We start from the raw sequence: 15,945 nt of genomic DNA, 5'->3' as shown, positions 1-15,945 counted from the left end.
GTAGAGATGTGGGGACCTGCATGAAAAACCTCCTAAGCTTATCTTTACCAGCTTAGGTCAAAACTTCCCCAAGGTACAAAATATTCCACCCTTTGTTCTTGGATTGGCCGCTACCACCACCAAACTAATACTGGTTACTGGGGAAGAGCTGTTTGGACACGTCTTTACCCCCAAAATACTTCCCAAAACCTTGCACCCCACTTCCTGGACAAGGTTTGGTAAAAAGCCTCACCAATTTGCCTAGGTGACTACAGACCCAGACCCTTGGATCTTAAGAACAATGAACAATCCTCCCAATACTTGCACCCCCCCTTTCCTGGGAAATGTTGGATAAAAAGCCTCACCAATTTGCATAGGTGACCACAGACTCAAACCCTTGGATCTGAGAACAATGAAAAAGCATTCAGTTTTCTTACAAGAAGACTTTTAATAAAAATAGAAGTAAATAGAAATAAAGAAATCCCCCCTGTAAAATCAGGATGGTAGATACCTTACAGGGTAATTAGATTCAAAACATAGAGAACCCCTCTAGGCAAAACCTTAAGTTACAAAAAAGATACACAGATGGAAATAGTTATTCTATTCAGCACAGTTCTTTTCTCAGCCATTTAAAGAAATCATAATCTAACACGTACCTAGCTAGATTACTTACTAAAAGTTCTAAGACTCCATTCCTGGTCTATCCCCGGCCAAGACAGAATATAGACAGACACACAGACCCTTTGTTTCTCTCCCTCCTCCCAGCTTTTGAAAGTATCTTGTCTCCTCATTGGTCATTTTGGTCAGGTGCCAGCGAGGTTACCTTTAGCTTCTTAACCCTTTACAGGTGAGAGGAGCTTTCCCCTGGCCAGGAGGGATTTCAAAGGGGTTTACCCTTCCCTTTATATTTATGACACCAGGAAAGACAAGGGGCCATGAGTTCTGGGCACTGTACAATAACAAAGGACCTCCTAATGCCTTCTCCATTTCATTAGAATGCCCATATAAAAGGCTCCCTATTATCCCCATAAGTCTGATCAAATTTAATAGAGATAAAACCAATAGGGCTAGACAGAAATGTGAGTGTGTTTTATAGATGTAACTCGAAAACATATTAAATGCTCTTGCAAATTATGTCCTACAGATCAGTGTTTTTTAACCACCCTACATAGTTCTCTATTGAATTCTTATATGATGGCTCAAAAAAAGTCTCTAGGACTTTTCCATAAGGGACTTCAAACATAATCCATGTACTTTGGGAGGAGAATAGTCCCAATATGTAAATTGAAAGAAGGCATGGTCTGTAACAGCTGAGAAACACAACAATGCCACTGGAAAAGCCCTCCTCAACCCATATAGTATCTGTTTGCACAACACACATATCAACCTTGTGATATTAGGCCCTCATTCTATGAATACTAAATTTACTAACAGTTTTTGTTTTTTTAAGTAAAATAATGTTGATATAATTCTGTTGAATGGAAAACAGACATCTTCTCTGACTGGAAAGAATTACTGTCATTTGCTTTGCCGTCATGTCTTCAAGTATTAGATTTGAGCCAATGGAGGTCAAATTGCAAGTTATAAGTGAGCTTTTAATAAAATCAAAGTGGGTACTTACAGTTATGTAACTAGACAGCATGCTATGAGTATCAGTCAGCAAAGTTTCATGAAATATCAGCTGCTTAGCAGTATCCCATGTACAGGCGCAAAATCACATATGCATGTAAATTGCTTTTCAGAAAGGAAAGATTTTAACTGGGTCAGAGGAGTCTTCAACAAAGAAACAAACAAACAAATACTGGGAGTCAATACCCACCACGGTAATACCATAGCGTGTGGAACACCGAGGGTGCTAGATGAACAAATGGAGTCATTGACACTGACATAACAGCATAGTTTTAAGTGCCCAATTTTACCTTGCTCACCTGACTTCTCAGTAACTTCACTCAGTCTAATTGTGAAAGAGAGGATATATTTAAAAGCACATTAACAAGATGGTACACAGAGCGAACTCAGTTCTCAGCTATCCAATGTATACACCTCTTGGTTAACCAAAGGGGTTTTACTGTAGTTAAAAAAAATCCTTACCTGAGGTACTAGTACCACCTTGGGTTATTATATAACTTCTCTATATTTCAATATCTCCCTCAATGAAAGGGAATAATTTATACATGCCAATCCCACAGGGGTGTTGAGAAGATCAGTTAATTGTCTGTTAAAGCACTTTTAGGTTCTAAAATAAAGGGCAGTAATAGAGGTATAAAATATAATTATTTATAATATAAGACTTTTTTAAAATTTATTTTGCTTTACACCATTTATGCTTTTTGGTTACTTGTTCGTATATCTCTCAATGACAAAACTCCCACTAATTCAATAAAGGGGGAGGATCAGGCCCTAAGGCCCTGATCCAGCAAAGAACTCTGGACAGGTGGTCTCTGTGCTTTCAGACAGCATCACTGAAGTCAGTGGTGATCTACTAAGGTGCAGGACTCTACCCATGTGGAGATCTGCAGGATCATGATCTTGGTTTGGACTATGTAATTAGATTAGTTAATTTTGCTTTTTGTTTAAAGTCTCTTTCACCTTCTGGTTCTTATGCATAGCTACAATGTGTGTGTGTCTAGGTGTCCAACACAGCAGGGGAATGTTTAAATGACGAAATAAATAGGTAAAAATAAAATCAGCATTTCATTAAATCAGACCTACATCTGAAGCCTAACTTACTTTTGAAACAAGGTCCACAATATTTTCTAGCTTACAATGAGTTGGAATCCTGGCCGCCGCCTGGTCATTAGGAGCCCTGTAGAGGCAGCATGCTCAGATTCCAGGAGAAGGAGTGACTTGCATTGGTCTGGAACGGGTGCCTCAGACTAACCCTCAGGGATCCAACAACATTCTACAGATGAAGCTCTGCCTAGGCCTCTTCAACTGGAGTTTGGGTCATTATGATGTAGAGCCACAGGGTGGGAGATGGTCATGAGAATCCAAGAAAAGCCACTCAAGGTCAGCAGTGGTGTTCTGTAGTTTAAACACAGGCTTCTCACCAGAAGCCAGTAGGACAGACACTTGGAAATGGGTTTCAGAGTAGCAGCCGTGTTAGTCTGTATTCGCAAAAAGAAAAGGAGGACTTGTGGCACCTTAGAGACTAACCAATTTAGATGAGTGGCACCACCTAGTTATTAAAACAAGATTTAGACTCCTTCCAAGTCTTGTAGCTTTACAATGTCATACAAAATTCAGTATGAATCATACTGACACACACACACAGCAAAAGTGATGTTGCTCATGGTTTCCTGTGACCTGTCGCTCAGCCCACCAGTGGCTACTGTTTAACTGGGACTCTCTGTTTATTGTTCCCATCATTCTAATGCTTTTGCAGCAGACCTTGTATAGGGACTGGAAAAGAGGAATAACTGTTCCGTGGCAGAGCTTTTCATAAGAAATACAAGTCATAGGATATCAGACTATTGAAGGGAAAAGAGAAACTCAGAGCATCTCCAACATAGAAGATTGAAAACATTTGGGGATGCTCTGGAACTCAGAGGATCTACATGGAACTCATCATCCTCATCAGAGCCAGAATGTTCACATCTCATCTCCCTCAGATAAATGTCCCATTTTTGGCTGCCTAAATAACTTTGTATTGAAGTCAAAGCATTTGACACAGTCAGCAGAGCAGGTCTATTTGCAATACTAGAAAAGATAGGATGCCCATCAACCCTGTTAAGTCTTATACGTTCATTCCACAACAACATGAGAACAACTGTCCAGTTTGACAGGTCCACTTCGGACAGCTTTGAGATGAAAAGTGGAGTGGAGCAAGGATGTGTTCTTGCCCCTACACTATTTGGAATCTTCTTCTTGGTACTCCTGAACTCTGCGTTTAAGAACATGAAAGATGGAATGTATCTCCACACAAGATCAGATTGGAAACTCCTCAGCCTGTCACAACTTAAGTCAAGGACCAAAGTCAAAAAGGTGCTAATCAGGAAACTTCTATTTGCTGATGATACTGCCCTCATAGCCCACAATGAACCACAATGAACTGCCTTTCAAGTGCTTGTCAGGCATTTTCTCTCACCATCAGCATTAAGAAAATGGTTGTATTAGAAAAGGGGGACCACAAGATCCTTCAATCATCTTAAACACAAACCAGCTAGAAGTAGACCAAAAGTTCAGCTATTTAGGTTCTACCACCAACCTCTCACTGGATGAAGAACTAAATGTTTACATTGGAAAGGCTGCCATCATCTTAGGAGACTAACTAAAAGAGCATGGAACAACTCAATGATTACCATCAAGGCCAAAATGTTAGTGTACCAAGAGTGCATCCTCAGCACTCTCATGTATAGTGCGGAAGCATGGACAACTTATGCTCATCAGGAGCAAAGGTTAAACAGTTTCCACCTACCCTGTTTATGCTGCATACTTAACACCAAATCACAGGACAAAATCACCAACGCAGAGGTTCTTCAAAGGGCAAATTTACCAAGTGTGAAAGCCCTGCTCAAGCAAAGACAATAACTATGCTAGCTGGGCCATCTGAGTAGGTTGGAAGACTGATGTATACCCAAGGACATGCTATACGGGGAGATATCAGAGGGAACAAGAACAATAGGACATCCCAAGCTTCACTATAAAGACACACGCAAGTGAGATATAAAGGAATTTGGAATTAATCCTGACAATGGGAAATCTTGGCAAGTGATTGTAACAAGTGGCGTCATCGTCTCCATCAGGGTATCAAAGTCCATGACAGAAGCTGGCTCCTACAGCTTGAAGAGAAAAGAGCCTGCTGGAAGCAAGCAGCTCCCAACCAAGATACATACATTTGCAATAACTGCCAAAGACCATGCAAATCTCGGACTGGACAATTAAGTCACATGAGACATTGCAAACTATCTACATCATAGGGAACATACATCAATTCCCACCATCTCTCATAGACGAAAGGATGCCAATTAAATAACTTTGCAAAGAAATAGAGTGGGGTTGTTTGAACAGGGAAGCCCTAATTTAAACAAGTAAGACACTGTATGACTCAGAGCATTTTGAACAAACTGACTTCTAGAAGGCAAATTAGGGACTAAATAGAGATATATTGTCTTGTATTGAAAAAACTTCAGTGATTACAGAATAAAAAAAACTTTTAAGCCAGGGACGTAATATGAAGATGAGTTTTAGGAAAAATTCTTGTTAAGCATCTAGTAATATGGTTATTATCTTGGTAAACAAGAAATTATTCTTGGCTGTACAGTTGTTACATGTGAATTTCCATATGGAAAAAATATTCAGTCAATCTGTTGAAAACCAACAATTTGCCACTATTGTAACCTATTTTGCTAATGTACTTCCAAATGCATCAGATATTTACAAAATGTCACTGAATCACAGATAGTTGGGTTAGAAAACATGGCTTGGGCTGATCACCTTGCATTTTTTACCCACAAAAAATGGAGGCTGCTTTGACATGAAGCTGAAAATCAAACTCTTAGAAGGCATGTGTCCAATATGCACGAGAATAACTGTAGTCTCCACAAGAGCACATATTATTGAAAGAGTCTGAAATGTTGCTACTCTTATCAGGAAAGATATATCCAAGGGACTCAGAAAGATAAAATAAACCAAGGCACACTTACAAATTCAAGAAAACGTTGACATAGTGCCACTTCATCTATAGAACAAAAAATCCATTATCGTTTGTGTCCAAGGGAAGAAACCATGAAGCATGATATTTAGAAAAAGTAATAACCAGAGTTCTGAGATTTTAACAAGGAGAAACTGTTCCAGCACCGTTTCAGAGTAACAGCCGTATTAGTCTGTATTCGCAAAAAGAAAAGGAGTACTTGTGCCACCTTAGAGACTAACCAATTTATTTGAGCATAAGCTTTCGTGAGCTACAGCTCACTTCATCCAGCACCAAGGATCATCATGCAACTGATCAGTCCTTATCTGATGAAAAGTAGGTTTTACAAGCTACTTAGTGAAAGAACCTGGACATAACAGAGACTTTCTACTGCCTTGCACCTTGGCTAAGAAGATAATGTACTTTTTAGTTAAGTTAAGCATGGGCTTAAGAGATTTGCAGGATTGGAGCCTTGCACATGTGCAGAGGGAGTGAAAAATATTACTAAATCAGAATATTTGGGACTGAGTCACCAAGCTGTGATTGACACAAGATCAGGATAGAGTGCGTAGGTGGCTTTAAGATACTTTTGTGTGTCCCATGTTCTTGAGTTGACTGGGAGCCTACCAAGGACTATTTCAGCAGTTGAGAATAGCTGGTGTGCAGTACACTCTAGGTGCAAATCTCCCTTCCTTGATAGGTTCCTTGCACGGGGACTGCTGTTGGGGAATGAGATGTGGAGTTATTTTATGCTGAGCAAAAGAGCCCCTTATGCTGGAGGAATACTGTGGGACCAGTTGCACTAGCTCTGAGGTCCCACTTTCAGAGTAGCATAAAAGGAACCAGGACAGAATGCAGAATCTGTCACATAGGGGGAAATTTTCAAAGTCAGTAGAGTTGGGTGCCTCACTGTGCCTTTGAAAGTCTCCTCCCACTGTAATGTTTTGTACCCTCTTTGCAAAAATATAAATGACTATGCAAGGTACAAGGCCGTGGAAAATGAGGTCCCCAAAGTCTCCTCCATTAAAACCAAAATATTCACCTTTCAGCCAAGTAAAACATTTTACAATGTTTAAATAATCTGTCAATCTGAGATTCTGGAGTAAATCCAAAAGAAATTTAAAAATTCCGGTACCTGGGACAGGCTTGTCAAATTGGAGAAAGTTTGAATGTGCATTATGGGTCTGTATAGTGAACAAAATTAGCATATTTGGCACTTAGCTTACTCCATTGGGAGTTGCAACCTATTACTATAGAGTTGAATCTGGTCCTGTTTTGTTTTTTTTTTTTACATTAGACTTATTGTCAATCTTTGCAGCCAGATCCAGCTTTCTATATTCTTCTCAAATATTTGACTGTTGGGAAAATGAAACCTCCCAATAGCTAATAAGAACAGAATTATATTTCATTACATTACAGCTGGGTAATGAAAGCTATAAAAGGTGTTACATTTCACCCAGAAAGTAGCAGGGTAAAGAGTGGGCTAATTTCACTTCTTCTTGACATTTCTGGATCTATGAATGAACATAGTACTAGAGTCATGGGGGATTTGATGCTGCATGGCAGGGATACAGAACGTTGCATATATAAGCATAAGGTGAAAGAGATGAGCAGGACAGAGAGAGCACAGGGAAAATTGATCCTGCATAATGAGAGCTGCTGCAGGGCCACCAAATTACTCTTGGCCAGGAGCAGGAATAACACCAAAGACGAAAGTGTGTAACTAAATCCTCATTAGTATGATAAGGATTGTGTTAAAGCCCATGCCTCAGACACATCTGCTCTTTTCTCCCCCTCTCCCCTCCCCACTCCTTTATTAACATGCAGTCTTGAGAGAAAATATGCAGGCTTGAACAGGACTTGAGATTTAGGGCCCAATTCTGTTTTACAGTAAGACCCCTTCATGCTTCTCTGGTGGCATAAAGGAATTGTAAAAGAGGCAGAAAAGTCCCCTGGAGAATACCCCTCATACTGGAAGTTTCTAATGCCAGCTCAGAGGTGGCCTTAAGACTCTATAGCAGCCTTGCTCCCAGCCCTGGATGTAGGGGGAATGCTGAGGGGGGAAGGGAAGAGGGGAACGCATTGTGCAACTGCTATTCTCTGCTTCTCAGTGCTCTTAGAGGGCAATGGGAATCAGGGCATAGGTTAGAGCCACCCTGTGGCTGCTGTAATTTAAACAGGGGGCCCAGGTATGCTCCCTGCTGCTGCCAAACATGGGGAATGCAACAGTAATTTAAACTACCTTGTGCATTCTCCATGTCTAGAAACAGATGAACTGAGAATCAGAGCCTAAGTGTAGAGAGCTATATCTCATGTTGCATCTTATGTGCATCCACATTTGGCCTCCACTCACTTGCAATGGAGTGCAGCAGTTTTGCCCTCCCTGCAGTGCATAGTTCTTTGCATGAAGACATGGAGAGTTTGTATATAACAGTTACATTCTTTGTATTTAAACACGGTAGCACACACTAACCAGAGCCTACTGTCTGCAGCAATCTAAAGCTCCTGGTCTGTCCCTAGATCTGGTCAAAAATTTTCTGACAGACTTTTTCCCCCATCAGAAAATTCTGTTTTGTTGAAATGGAAGCTCCCTGTGGGAACATGTAGATTTTGATGAAATTTCATTTATAAATATATAAATTAAATAAATAGAAATGAATATTGTGATAAGGTCAAAACATTCAGGGTTTGTCTACACTGAGATCAAAGATGTGCTGCATGGCCGTGGCTGACCTGGGTCAGCTGACTTGGGCTCACAGGACTTGGGCTGTGAGGGTACAAAACTTCAGTGTAAATGTTCGGCTTGAGCTGGAGCCCGGGAGTTGATACCCCATAGATGGGGAGGATCTCAGAGCTCGAGCCAGAGCCCAAACATCTACACTGGAATTTTATAGCCCCGCAGCTTGAGCCCCATGAGCCTGAGTCAGCTGACCCAGGCTCTGAGACTCAGTGCCATGGATTATTTATTGCAGTGTAGACATACCCTCAGTTTCTACATTTTTGGAATGGAGCATTTTGATTTTTTGTTTTAAAATGGCTTTGCTGAAAATTTTTTTTATTTTATATTCTGAAAACATTGAAAGCATTGAAATGTTGGCTTTTAAATTGAAGTGTCATCCCTTGTTACATTCAGAGACTTCAATCTGAGGTAATTCCAGAATCTTAATTGCACATACATCCATTCTATGGTCTGATTGGATTAAAGAAAGGTTTTTGAGCATAAACCATATAACTGAAAGTGATTCTTTATGCTCTTTCCTCGCCTTAGGGATCAACTCACCACCCAAAGGAGGAATGTCAGTACCTTCAACTTAAACATGCTCTGCCACACCAGTTTATTCCAGATTTTGTTGACACACCAGACCAACAGGCCCTTGGTGATTTCTGAAAAAGTTACACTGTCTACCCAGGCCATTGTCTAGTATGTATTCCTGCCTCAGCTGCCCAAGGATCTGTACTGGACTTGTGCTGTTCACTATATTCATAAATGATCTGGAAAATGTGGTAAGCAGTGAAGTGACAAAGTTTGAAGACAATATTAAATTACTCAAGATAGTTAAAAAGCTGACTGTGAAGAGTTACAAAACTGGATGACTGGGCAACAAAATGGCAGATGAAATTTAGTGTTGGTAAGCACAAAATAATGCACTTTGGAAAACAGAATCCCAACTATACATACAAAATGATGGGGTCCAAATTAGGTGTTTCCATTCAAGAAAGAGATCTTGGGGTCATCATGGATAGTTGTCTGAAAACTTCCACTCAATGTGCAGCAGCAGTAAAAAAAGCTAACAATCTTAGGTGCTATTAGAAAAGGGATAGATAATAAGACAGAAAATATCAGAATGCCACTCTATAAATCCATGGTACGTCTGCACCTTGCATACTGTGTGCAGTTCTGGTCACTCTATCTCAAACAAGTTATATTAGAACTGGAAAAGGTACAGAGATGGGCCACAAAAATAATTCAGGGCCTGGAACAACCTTCATGTGAGGAGAGATTTAAAAGACTGGGACTGTTCAGCTTAGAAAAGAAACCACTAAGGGGGGATCTGACGGATCACGCTCACTGCGCCACTTTAGGCCTAACCAATCCATCTTGGAAACTGAAATCTTTTGAAAAATTATGGTTGGGTAGAGCTCTGATCATAGCCAAATGTCTAATTCTGCAATGGTGGAAGTCTCAAGTGTGTCCAACTATCAAAGAATGGTGCTCTGATTTGCACAGTTTGCAGGCAATGGAAGGACTAATGTTTCACAACAGAAACAACTGAGAAGTTTTGAGATATATGGTCCCCATTTTTGGAAGGATCGAAATAATGAGTTAAATTCCCCATCAGGTAACCTTTTCTGGGGTACCCCCTTCAGACCCATCTTGTGGTGCCCTTTCAACCCCTCCCTTTCTCTTCTTTTTCCCCCTCTCCTCTTAGTCTTATCATTCCTCTCCTATTCTTTTTTGCTTACCGCTCAGGCTTTTCGTTGATCTTTTTTTACTCTCCATACTCCTTTTTCTCTTCTGCTCATCTTTGTCTGAAAGGGAATAATTTTGGAGATTATTAATGATCTTATTTTACAAAGAAACCCAAACTTGGGGCTGACTAACCAAATGACCATTATTACACAACTGTATAGGCATATCTCTCTATCCAGTCAAAAATTGTCATTATATTATTTTTTGCCCTTAATCATGAAGAGCTTGGTCTTACCTACCTTGTAGTAAAATCTAATATTGGCTCTCTCTTCCAAGTTAGCTACCTCTCTTTTCTTTGTTGCTTATTTTAGCACAGCTAACATAAATTGAAATGTCAAAATCAAAATGAAACATTTCAATTGACCTAAAACCATTTTTGGGGAAGGGGGATTTCATTTTATGGGAAATTTGAAAATTCTTGGTTCTGTTCCAATTCAAAACTAAATAAACGTATTCCCACAAATCAGCAATTCCGGGTCCAGCACAGCTTTATCTGTCCCTGCAGTTCATATACTTGACATTCAAAATAGAGGATGATCTCTGGTGTACGCAGCCACACTCCACATTCTGACTCAATGACAGCAGCGCTATATACTGCAAAGACTTGCTAGATAGAGACCAAAGTGCAAAAAACTAGTGATTTGAAATAATCTATGCAGCTATTTAAATGACCATATCCTCAGAGGCTCCAGCAATCCCTTGCCATCTCACTCCCTAAAAGAACAGACTCAGTTGTCTTTTTGATAGGACTAATATTACTTACAGTGAAGTAAATGGGAGTTTTCCACTGACCTCAGTGAGCCATTTGACTACACTCCAGAAGAAATACAGTGTTATCAGACAAAGGAGAAATCCATGTGGTAGAACAAATCAAGCCTCCAATAATCCTTTTCTGCAGGCTTGGTCTAAATCTGTGGCAGATATGATCTCTAATAAAATTAAGGACTTTAAATGTAACTACAACTTAAAAGGCCCCTTCTCTGCTCCATTAAGCTAGTTCAACTACTCTTCATTGGCATACTTAATTATTTAGCTGCAAACTAGGAAATGCCAATCCCCCTTCTGATCTGGTGTCTGTAATTTATTCACCCAAAGTCTGATCTTTTTGTTTTTCAAGTAAATTTAACAAATGCTTTCTCTATCTCTCTCAAATCCCTTTTCAGAAGATTAAAAAAGGGACATCTAAAGAGAATGTAATACATTGTGGCATCCACTATCTTAATGAGATTGATCCCGTGTTAGAAAGCTAAGGATAATTCATGCCATTTGACCAGATCATTTTTAATTTTTGACAATGACTCAACCAGCTTCAGTTTATATGCAGTAATCTGGCCAAAGGGGCAGAAATAAGGAGTTCATAGAATCATAGAATATCAGGGTTGGAAGGGACCTCAGGAGGTCATCTAGTCCAACCCACTGCTCAAAGCAGGACCAATCCCCAACTAAATCATCCCAGCTAGGGCTTTGTCAAGCCTGACCTTAAAAACCTCAAAGGAAGGAGATTCCACCTAGGAATTCCCTAGGTAACGCATTCCAGTGCTTCACCACCCTCCTAGTGAAAAAGTTTTTCCTAATATCCAACCTAATCCTCCCCCACTGCAACTTGAGACCATTACTCCTTGTTCTGTCATCTGCTACCACTGAGAACAGTCTAGATCCATCCTCTTTGGAACCCCCTTTCAGGTAGTTGAAAGCAGCTATCAAATCCCCCCTCATTCTTCTCTTCCGCAGACTAAACAATCCCAGTTCCCTCAGACTCTCCTCATAAGTCATGTGTTCCAGTCCCCTAATCATTTTTGTTGCCCTCTGCTGGATGTTTTCCAATTTTTTCACATCCTTCTTGTAGTGTGGGGCCCAAAACTGGACACAGTACTCCAGATGAGGCCTCACCAATGTCGAATAGAGGGGAACGATCACATCCCTCGATCTGCTTGCAATGCCCCTACTTATACAGCCCAAAATGCTGTGAGCCTTCTTGGAAACAAGGGCACATATCCAGCTCATATCCAGCTTCTCGTCCACTGTAACCCCTAGGTCCTTTTCTGCAGAACTGCTGCCTAGCCATTCGGTCCCTAGTCTGTGGCAGTGCATGGGATTCTTCCGTCCTAAGTGCAGGACTCTGCACTTGTCCTTGTTGAACCTCATCAGATTTCTTTTGGCCCAATCCTCTAATTTGTCTAGGTCCTCCTGTATCCTATCCCTACCCTCCAGCGCATCTATCTCTCCTCCCAGTTTAGAGTCATCTGCAAACTTGCTGAGGGTGCAATCCACGCCATCCTCCAGATCATTTATGAAGATATTGAACAAAACCAGCCCGAGGACTGACCCTTGGGGCACTCCACTTGATACCGGCTGCCAACTAGACCTGGAGCCATTGATCACTACCTGTTGAGCCCAATGATCTCGCCAGCTTTCTATCCACCTTATAGTCCATTCATCCAGCCCATACTTCTTTAACTTGCTGGCAAGAATTCTGTGGCAGACCATGTCAAAAAGCTTTGCTAAAGTCAAGGAATAACATGTCCACTGCTTTCCCCTCATCCACAGAGCCAGTTATCTCATCATAGAAGGCAATGAGATTAGTCAGGCATGACTTGCCCTTGGCGAATCCATGCTGACTGTTCCTGATCACTTTCCTCTCCTCTAAGTGCTTCAGAATTGATTCCTTGAGGACCTGCTTTGTGATTTTTCCAGGGACTGAGGTGAGGCTGACTGGCCTGTAATTCCCCGGATCCTCCTTCTTCCCTTTTTTAAAGATGGGCACTACATTAGCCTTTTTCCAGTCCTCCGGGACCTCCCCCGGATCGCCATGAGTTTTCAAAGATTATGGCCAATGGCTCTGTAATCACATCCGCCAACTCCTTAAGCACGCTCGAATGCAGCGCAAATAGTTGAACTGCTGGTAAACTGTGGATCACAATGACAGAAGTGCTAAAGGCAAGGATGGTCTGTTATCGTATTTTTTTTAATTAATTTTTAAATCCTAATGAAACTATAACAAAATTCATAACTTTAATAATTCCAAGCATTGACAGATCTAGGTGGACAAAGAAGTAACTTGTTGCTCACATAAAATTTATCTATATGTTGACTCCTCTCACTTGCACTTACTGAGACTTGGTCTGCACTACAGACTTCCCTCGGTATTACTATGTTGCTCTGAGGTGTGGATTTTCCACACCCCTGAGCAATGCAGTTATAGTGACCAAACTTCTGGTGTAGAGAGTGCTATGTTGATGGAAGGGCTTCTCCCGTTGACATAGCTACCACCTCTCCAGGAAGCAGAGTACCTACACTGACAGGAGAAGCTCTCTCGGTGTAGGTAGCTTGTTCACTAAGCACTGCAGAGGCATAGCCGCATTGGTGCAGCTTTGCTGCTGCAGCACTGTATCTGTAGACAAGCCCTGAATAACAGCTAACAAGCTATAGCTGCCAAATTTCTCCTCTGATATAAAATCCATTTGAGCAGAATATAATATTGGCAATGGAGATTTAGAGACATGCATGAAAAATTAAAGACATGCAAAAATCCAAACAAAATGCATCCTGCAATCCAGTCAAGGGCCCTTTTAATGTCAAGTCCCAGAATAAGTGTATCAGAACCAGTTCAGATTAGAAGTGGTTGAACTACTTGTTATGAATTAAGATCTGTTTCTAGTTAAGGAATCATTCATGAACTGAGCCTGGTTTTTTTAATGCATTGTTTATTCCCAAGCATTCACTGAATACTTTGCACGAATATTTTTCAACCTATGGGTTGTTTATGAACTGTTTCCTTTGACCATTTCACTGTGTTTGTTGTCTTATGTGACCCTATCCTTAAGAAACTTTGGTGTTTCATAAACAGGATTTGTGAATGCTCAATGATTTATCTACACTCTCGCAAGTGATGACGAATATGAGTTTGTGTCACAGCAAATCAACTCAGCACCTTTATTCACAAACCTATTTGTGCATCAGGTGGTTTTTGTTTTGCTTTTTTCTTCTAATACTGAACCAGCTCTAGCTGAGACGATGTTACTAAACCTGTGGTGTGGGGGAAGGCAGAGGGGAAGCGTAACATTTTGTCACGGGTATTTTTAGTAAAAGTCATGGGCAGGTTGCAGGCAATAAACAATAAATCACAGAAGCCTGATCCCTGCAGTGTGGGGCTGACAGCTGGAGCCCCGCTTCCCAGGACTGAGAGCTGAGCCCCCGGCTGAAGTCACAGAGGTCACCTAAAATCACAGAAACTGTGACCAACTCATAGCCTTAGGCATAGGTCGTAAGTCCCACCACAGAGACAGCTGTAAACACTCTAGGGATATTCACTATTCAACGGAGATCATAATTTGAGCACAAAGGTGGATTAGTATGTCTCCCCTTTTATCACAGCTCATGGGTGTGTCCTAGATTTCCCCTACTCCTCCCTGTTTAACAGAAAGACCCTATTTATTATCCCTCTTACTTGCACCACAATACACCTCACCTGTCCCTGGCACAGACAGGTAGCATTTTGCTCTCTCTCATTCCCATACCACTTCAGCTGACATAGAAAGCAGCACTGGGAATCTTGAGCCTGGCAGCAGGTGGGTTCAGTTAAATAGAGAGCCTCTGGTTTCCTCGACTGGGCCCTGCTTCCTATAGTCTAAAGGATGAAGGACATGCAAACGCACGTGTTACGGGAGCGTCTTCCACAATCGTCTTTAGTAGGAGCAATGGCAATAGTCAAAGCCCCACAAGCGGCTCCTATTCTGCTGGCCAGGGCTTTAGCAAATATCTTGGAGTCAACATGAACCAGATGAACCTCTGTAGCCCATATGCACTAGGACTCATGCTTTCACATATAGCATGCAAGATATTTATTGTCAGGAAGGTTAAGATACTTTTCTAACAAACAGATAATCTGTAGGCTCTTTTCATATTATTGACAATAATATTTCCTGAAAAAATGGAAAATAATTTCTTTAATATTTCTTGTGCAAATTAATGTATACTTATCATCTGGTGTCTGGCCTGACAGCCAGTTGTAGAATTTTAAATATACTATAATTTTTCACGTTTGTTGCAATTTCTCTGAATTTCTGCTCTCTTAGCTTTTCAGCCCCTTGATGTTAAACTACTTTTTAGTCTGGAAAATTGGCGATACAATTTCTGTAACTTGATCATCCCAAAAGAAAACATTTAACTGCTTCAAAAATTTAACCAGCTTTTCTAGTCATCTGGTCCATGGAATGGTGGATTACTCCGTCAAGCCAGCCAAATTTAACCTGGAAAAGAACCAGATTTAGCAACCATAACAAAACCAGACATTGTCCCAAGAGGCTTAAAACTCATATTCTATTCAAATACAAGCCAAGGTGGATATCACAAACAAGTTCAAGACATCCTATTTTAAAAGTGAATGGAAAATCTATTTCTTTTTTTAAAGCAGTTTAAAATCCCAAATTAGTAGTAGATACATACCCAGAGTTAAACATCACAAATAGAGTTCAAAGAAATTGGTTGAAAAACCAGTCCCTTTTCTTGCTTATTTTATTAGACCTATGCTCTGTTTATATTCCCTCTTAAATCAGTGCAAAATTGGAGTCACTCCACTGAAGTCAGTGGAATTACACCAGTGTCAGAACAGTGTGAGAGAGATGAGAATCATGCCCTGGAAGAAGTTCTGTCTCCCCTGCAGCAGCTGATGACATTGCTGACTGTTTAATGTAGAGCAGGGAAAGAACAATGAAACAAAGGACCAGTTCTCTGATTTTCATGAAGCTGCACCAATTTATTCCAGCAGAGAGTTTAAAAAGAATCCGGAATTTACATTTACTCAGGAAATAATTCTTTGTTTCCAGTCCTGCTTGCATTGTCCAGGGGACTATTGCTATTTACT

This window comes from Eretmochelys imbricata, chromosome 2 (genome assembly GCF_965152235.1).
Source record: "Eretmochelys imbricata isolate rEreImb1 chromosome 2, rEreImb1.hap1, whole genome shotgun sequence".
NCBI lineage: Eukaryota > Metazoa > Chordata > Testudines > Cheloniidae > Eretmochelys > Eretmochelys imbricata.
This window is presented reverse-complemented; position numbering follows the sequence as displayed.